Here is a 7,058-nt window from a genome sequence, read left to right as displayed (position 1 = left end):
CCTCTCTCTCCTCTCTCTCCTCTCTCAAATCAAATCTCAAATCAAATCTCAAATCTCTCCTCCACTCTCCCCCTGTCCCCCCCTCCCTCCTCCACTCTCCTCTCTCCTCTCACTCGTCCTCTCACCTGTCTCTCCTCTCCTTCCTCCCTCCCGGGGCTGGTTGGGGCGGGAGGTAGCCGCCCTGCTCGCCGCGGCGGGAGCCCCCCGAGCTGAGCCCGCGGCTGCCGCCGCTGCCGCTCTGATAAGCCGCCGTTCGATGGAGCGCGCGGCTTTAGCGCGCGACGCGGGCCGAGCCGGACCTCATCGCGCTGATAACACGCACACGCCGGCCTGCACGGGCTGCACGGGCCGCGCCCCGCGACACCCGTCTGTTTGTTTGCTTTCGTCACCACGCACACTCGCGCGACACAAAGCATGCGACAAGCGGTATATTTGGACTGGAGAAGCCAAGGGTTGGGTCTCTAGTCGCGTGTCGTGTGCCGCTCACCTGCCGTTCGTTCACGTCACACTCTTTCCGCCGGCGGTGCAGTATTTCTCGCGACGGTGTGCGAGGAGAGCCATGCCCGCGTGTGGCCTCGCCCCGCCTCGCCCACTCCTAGGAAACGCGGAACAATGATAACGCATCCATACTCGCAGAATTACATGAGCGGGTACACGACTGTATTGTTGCCATAAACGTCGACCGTTAGCAGCTTTCTAACGCCAATTTGTGTTCCTTATGGTCCAGGGTACCCGGTGTTCCAAAGGGGGGCAGAGGCGACAGAGGTGCGCGCCGCGCGGGGTTGGAAGAGGTCGACGGGAGATCGGGTTAGACGAGGGGGTACGGTGGTGCGTAGGTCCCCGGAGCACAACTTACTCTGTGGGATCCGGACCGGCCCGCTTACATCATGGCGAATTGCGAGGAAAGGCTCGCGTCTTCGCGATTCGCGAAAGCAGTACGGATTGATATAGGTTTCATGCGCTCCACGATAACAAGAAACAGCGCAAAACGTGGGGAGGAAGGTGACACTCTCAGCTGCTCGCTTCGTCTTTTTTTCCCTCCCTCGTGATTTTTGCTCGATAATGGCAAGTTGTTGTGTTGTTATTATTATGCGCGGCGCCAAAAAGCGCGACACTTTGAACTTGTACACTGCTTGCGGCGGGCCGGCGGTGGCAGATGGTTGACCCGCGCCGCTGTCACGTTCGGGTATCCCTCCGCGCCGCTCGCTCGGCCCATCTGTGTGTTTATCGGCAAGGTGCCGTTCGATAAAGCGCGCCCCACCCATCGGGGGCCCCCGCTGCCCCCCACCGGGCCCCCACGGCCCCACTGTACTGTTGAGATAGGATAGGACTGTCCCCCCCGCTCGCCTCGCCGCCTCGTCCCGCCCCTGGCCTGGTCGCTGAACTTCGCGCCTCGCGCGCTCTCACATACAAACACCGGCGACACGACGACGCGAGCTTTTCAAAGTCATTCAAGGCGGGCGAGGGGTCCAAGTAGCAGCCGCGCGACACATACACACTATGCGAAAACAGCGGCAGCCAGCTGGCAGCGCGCGGAGGCTCGGCCCGGGCGCGGGGGGGGGGGGGGGGGGGGGGGGGGGGGGGGGGGGGGGGGGGGGGGCGGGGGGGGGGGGGGGGGGGGGGTCCTCTGCGGCCGCACTCGCTCGAGTTGCTTGCCCTCCCGCAAACCGGTCTGGATCCGCCCCTACCGCCTCTTCTCGTGCAGCACTGGCCGCGCCGGCGCTCGGGCGCGTCCACCTCCGGCCGAGTCATTGCTCAGGAGGAGCCTCCGTCAGGGACCCTGACCCCGCGGGGGGGCCTCCGCCGGGCTTCGCCGGGCTCCGCCGGGCGCCGCGCGGCGCGAGGATGAGCCGCGTCGTCCAATGACCTCCTGGCGGTGGCCGCCCGCATGGCTGCAGGCGCGCGGCCGCCCCCCGCAGGGCCTCGCCACGTGCCCTGACCTCCACCCCGGGGCCCTTCCCTCCGGCCATTCCCTCCAGTGTCCCTTTGGCCCTTCCCTCCAGCAGCGTCTCTCCGGCCCTTCCCTCCAACAGCGTCCCTTCTGGCCCTTCCCTCCAACAGCGTCCCTTCTGCCCCTTCCCTCCAGCAGCGTCCCTCCGGCCCTTCCCTCCAGCATCGTCCCTTTGGCCCTTCCCTCCAGCAGCGTCCCTTCTGGCCCTTCCCTCCAGAGAGCAACGTCACTTCCGGCCATTCCTTCCAGCAGCGTCCTTCCGGACCTTACCCCAGCAGCGTCCCTCCAGCACTTCCCTCTGGCCCTTCCCTCCAGCAGGGTTCCTTTACGGTCCTTCTCTCCAGCAGCGTCCCTTCTGGCCCTTCCCTCCAGCAGCGTCCCTCCAGCCCTTTCCTTCGGCGCTTCCCTCCAGCAGTGTCCCTCTGGCCCTCCCCTCCAGCGTCCCTCCGGCGCTGCGCTCGCTGCCTTGCCGGTCTCTTACCTCTCACCTCTTCACCGGTCAAACGCATGGCTGACTCACGTCACGTGTTGTAGGTAGAGGACCCGCCGCGGGGGAGGGGGCTCGCGGCGCCCGTCGGTGGTGGAGGGGGGCGCGGCGCCGCACAGCGGGCTCATCATCTACTCCAAATTACCTGGCCGCTCCCCCCCAGCCGACACGACGGCGGCGGGCGGCGGGCCGCTCGGGCCCCGCGGTGAATGGGCGGGCGCCGCCGGCTGACGGCGTCGTGACGCCGCTTATCGGGCCGCGGGCGAGAGCACGCCGACGACGACGCCCCCCGTCGTCAAGTCCCTGCTCTGGTGGTGCGCGTCGCGCGTCCCCTCCTTTTCGAAAATAGACGCATCTCCTGAGCGCGCTATCTGACGTGATGTGATAACCCGGCCCGAGTGGCGGCGGCCCTGGAAGTGTCGCTGCCGCCAGAGAGTGGTCGTGTGGCTCGGACGACGACGGAATCCTTTGCCGCTTGCATTGTTTTAATAACAGGCAGCGGCCGGGCGATGCGTCCGCCCCGCCCGGCGGGCCTGGCCTACTTCCCAGTGCGCAAGTGGGCCGCGGCGCGCTGCTGCGGCGGACCTCCGCCCCCCCCCCCTCCCCTCCCTCTTCCCCCTTGCCATCAGCTTGGCACCTGCCAAAGTATGTGTGTACTCGCGGCTCCGCGGTTCGAATACCGCCGCCGCCGTCCTCTATTTTTAATTGGCGCTGGGGTTGCCGTAGGTCACGGCCCTGTGCGGGCGCGCCACCCTGTAGGAGCAGCAGGGTCCAACAGCAGCAGCCTCCCATCATCATCTCCTTCGCCTCTCGTGTGACGTGTTGCTTGCGCTTGTGTTGCAGTTGTCAGTGTCATCGCCGTGTCAGCGCGTCTCGCCGCCGCCCAGCCAGCAGCGCCCCTGCAGCCCCTGCAGCAGCAGCAGCAGCAGCAGTGCTGACGGAGGCCGTCGCAGCCCGCCCTGCCCTGCCCGACTCAGGTCGGCCGGTGAGTGTAACTGCAAGGCACGAGCGGGAAATCAAAACTCCTGTGCCGAACTGTTCCCAACCGAACGAAATGTTAAGCAAATGTGAAGAATGTCATTCTCATTGTGATTTGGCCAGGTCGCGGTAAATTATTTCATGTATTTCTTGCGATAGGGAGATACAATCAAACGGGCAGCTTTCGTCCACCTAACAGGCAGGGGGGCCGCGGCCACGAAGGTCTTGCCTTGCACATAAGTGGTACCCGTAGCAGCGCCTGCAGGCGGGCCGGGCCGGGCCACCGCCGGCGCGCCAAGCTCTCCGCGGTACTTCCGCAATGCGAAACCGCCTCCGCGCCGTCCCTCGCTGTGCACTCTGGCCTTCTTCTGGGGCCCGAGGCAGGGAGGGGGGAAATTCGCGAAAGTCTCCCCGACCCCCCCTCCCTCGTTCCCTCTCTCTCTCTCTTTCTTTCTCTCTTCCTCAGTGGCTCGCTTGTATAACAGGCGCGTCGTCGCAACACTTTCGCCTAGACCTCCATCCACCCCCTCCTATGGGGCAGCTCGGACACCACTCCACCTCCTCCCTCACCCTCCACCACACCCGACGCCGCCGCCCCACCCCTCTGCGAAGCCTGTCCGAAATGCGCATTAGGTCAATGCCGGTTCGCAGGGCGCCCCGCGTCAGGTGGGGCCGCGGGGCGGGGGTTGGGGCGGGGCGGCGCGAAGGTGTGGCGGGGGTGCCGACGACGTGTGGACACGCGGCGCCGCGCGGCGCTCGGCCGCGTGCCTGGGTACAGTTAGAGCCGAGGGGCCCCTGCAGGGGGCATAGCCGCCGCTTGGCGGCGCAGTGCTTCGCGTCCAGAGCTGCGGGGGGCCCAGGCCGCGGGACCTCTGGAGGCGGACGGCCGCGCACCCTCGCGGGGCCCCTCGCGAGCGGCTCTAGGAGGGGGCGCGCGGCTGTCGAAAGTGAAAGGGAGTGCTGCTGGCCGTCTGTCGGACCCAGCCGCCGCCGCTGCCGTGGTGTACCCGTTGCTTTGGCCGGGGGGTAGAGAGTAGTACTACACCATAGCGCGCGGTGCGATATGGAGGTCACGACAGTCTTGCGCCTCTCCTTCCCGGTCAGCGCCGCCGCCTGCCTCTGCTCCTCGCCTTCCGTGGGGCATGACACAATGACACCTGGCAGGCGCAGGGTGTTGAGACCGCCGCGGCCCGGGGTGCACAACGGCCACCTGGCCTGGCTGCACCCGCTGCTGTTTTGGGGGACATCGAGCTGGACCCACCCGTCTGCTACAACTTTGTCTCCATTATTGTGTGCAGGGCGAGTTTGTCCCTGCTCCTTGCTGCTATTCTTTCCATGGGGCGCTGCCGCCGGCGTCTTCTTCTTGCAGGTGCTACAGAGCAGCCTCTCCTCTGCTGGTTGGTGCATGTCTCTGGCAAGCTCCTCGGGGGGCCGGACGGGGCGGGAGGGGAAGCAGGCGAACAGGCGAGTGTGGCCACGACCTCCGACAAGTTTGGCCGGCGAGGGCCGCGCAAAGCGAGCAGGCGGAACGGGAGGGGCGCGGCACCGAGGCCAGTGACGACGACGACGGCGGTGTTGCGGTGCGGTCGTCGCGAATTCTGGGGCGGGGCGGGCGGTGACGGTCGCGGTCGTCGTGGTGGACGCTGGGGCGGGCGGCGGGCGGCGGCTCCGGAAGGCGGGTCTGCCGTAGGAAAGTTTGCACGCCAGTCAGCGGGAAGGTGATTGACATTGACGGGCGGCAGGCAGACCCGGGCAGTCACTTCGACAAAAAAAAATAACAAAAATAACAATGGTAAACTTGACGTATTTTTGGCAGTGTTCGTGAGTGGGCGAGGGGCGCGGGCGCGCTCTCGCACCTGTACATAAACCGTATACCTGCTCTGCTGCTGCACAGTGCAGCCTGGTGCAGCCGGCCTGGCCGGGCTCGACGGCACTGCGCATGCATGGCACATTTGAATAGGCGCTGCCCTGCCTGCGCTGCGCGGAGGGGGAGTTTTGCAATGGGCGACCGAGGCGGTGGCCGCGCGGCCCACGGATTGAAAAGAGGCGGGGGGATTGGAAGGGAGGGGGGGGGGGGTCGAGGACTCGCGGGGGCTGAGCTTGGACTGCGGGGCTGTCTGTGGGCTTTTCTACGGCGACGCCCAAGTCCAAGTCTCGAAAGGTGTTATAGGCAAGCACACGGCGAAAATAATGTACTGTAAGACATTCTAAGGCGATTTGACTTACTTAGAGGAAATTGTGAAAACTTTCAATGAACCCCCTTAAAATTTGAGAAGTGTACCTCGTAAAATGTGGAAACCCTCTCAAATTATCAGGCATAACCTTCGTTTTAGGCGAGGAACATTCCTGATCGGCTGCGCTGAAAATAGCGGCCCGGTCCAGAGAGCAGAACCTCAATTTGCTCCTCGCCTGGTCGATTCTTGTCCCCCTCCACCCCTTCTTCCCCACCCCTCTCCCCATCGGGCCTCGCGGGGTGAACTCCCCGCTAAACCTTGCCACTGACCTTGCCTTGCTCCTCACTCTCACTAGGCCGTCGGCCCCGCGGGGCGGGGCGGGCTGAGGAGGCGTTCGATTATACTCGCGCGAACACTTCAACTGGCTGGAGCAGACGACGTTTTAAAAAAAATCCGGGCTGTTTTTGTGATCGCTCGTCGTTGCTCGGATGACTGAACGCACGTGTCAGTCTCTTGAGGCTTGATTAGATGAAATGAAATCTGCCCGTCCTCCCCCACCCCCTTCCTCTTCTCTCCTCCTTGTACAACAGGATCAGGCGGTGAGAATGCGACCGAGCACCCCCCCCCCCACCCCACCCTTCTAGACGGCGTCGAGGAGCTTGTCGTGTGCCGGTCGCGTGGGGTCCCCGCCCAAACTAGTCTCTGGTGAGGTGGGGCCAGGGGCTGGGCGACGCAACCGGTGGTGTGACCGAGCTGTGACGACGGGACACGACAGTCACGGCGTGACTGTTAAAGTCACACTATGGTCACTCCCCGTGTGACTGAGCTGTGACGACGGGCACGTAGTGACTGCGACAATCACACTCTAGTTCTAGTCACCAGTTGCCAGCTGTGACGACGGGCACGGCGCGACTGCGACAGTCACACTCAAGTCACCGGAGGGCGAGGGGGTCCATTGGTGGGCACTATGGCGGGGAGTCGCACATCGGCTATGGGCGTGGCCCGTCCCGCCCTGCCGGAGCTGCTGAAGGTGGTTGTCCCCCGCAGACCTGCGCCGCTCGGTGGCTGTATGTCCCCTTTGTGACTTTGAGAGTCACCCTTCCCCCTCCCCCTCCTCCCACTCCCCCCAAAGACGTCCTGTTGCCCTTCGACCCGACTCTCACCCTCCTCACCCCACCTGGCTTCGGCTGCTGGTGCTGGTGCCCCCCGCCCCCCAGCCGGTCTGTCTGCTCCCCCCCCCCCCTCGGTCGCATGTGTGAGGGGCGCTGGAAGGTCGCTGTGCCCTGGCCGGGCGGCGGCCTGCTCCGTCCTGGCCTGGCACCAGCAGCAACAACACCACCATCACCTTACCCCTTCCCTTCCCTCCTCCTCGAGCCAATGCCCCCCGTCGCCGCCGCCGTCTGCTGCTCCGTCTGCGCGCGAGCAGCCAGATTGCCTTCACATGAGTAGTATGGCCGCCCCTGGGCTG

At 65.2% G+C, this 7,058-nt stretch overlaps 1 protein-coding gene across 2 annotated transcripts in view; it reads left to right on the top strand.

Moving 5' to 3' along the window:
- LOC113216370 (SIN3-HDAC complex-associated factor) overlaps positions 1-7,058 on the top strand; it is a 33,968-nt gene that overhangs the window by 4,817 nt on the left and 22,093 nt on the right. For both annotated transcript variants that reach the window (XM_052271178.1, XM_052271179.1), the window contains exon 2: positions 3,282-3,423. The gene's annotated coding sequence lies outside the window, so the exon portion shown is untranslated. The remainder of the gene's footprint in view (positions 1-3,281; positions 3,424-7,058) is intronic.

The sequence above is a fragment of the Frankliniella occidentalis genome, unplaced genomic scaffold (genome assembly GCF_000697945.3).
Source record: "Frankliniella occidentalis isolate FOCC.00 unplaced genomic scaffold, Focc_3.1 Scaffold152, whole genome shotgun sequence".
NCBI classification, from domain to species: domain Eukaryota; kingdom Metazoa; phylum Arthropoda; class Insecta; order Thysanoptera; family Thripidae; genus Frankliniella; species Frankliniella occidentalis.
Note: the sequence above shows the minus strand (reverse complement) of the source record. Positions and strands in the feature narration are given on the sequence as shown.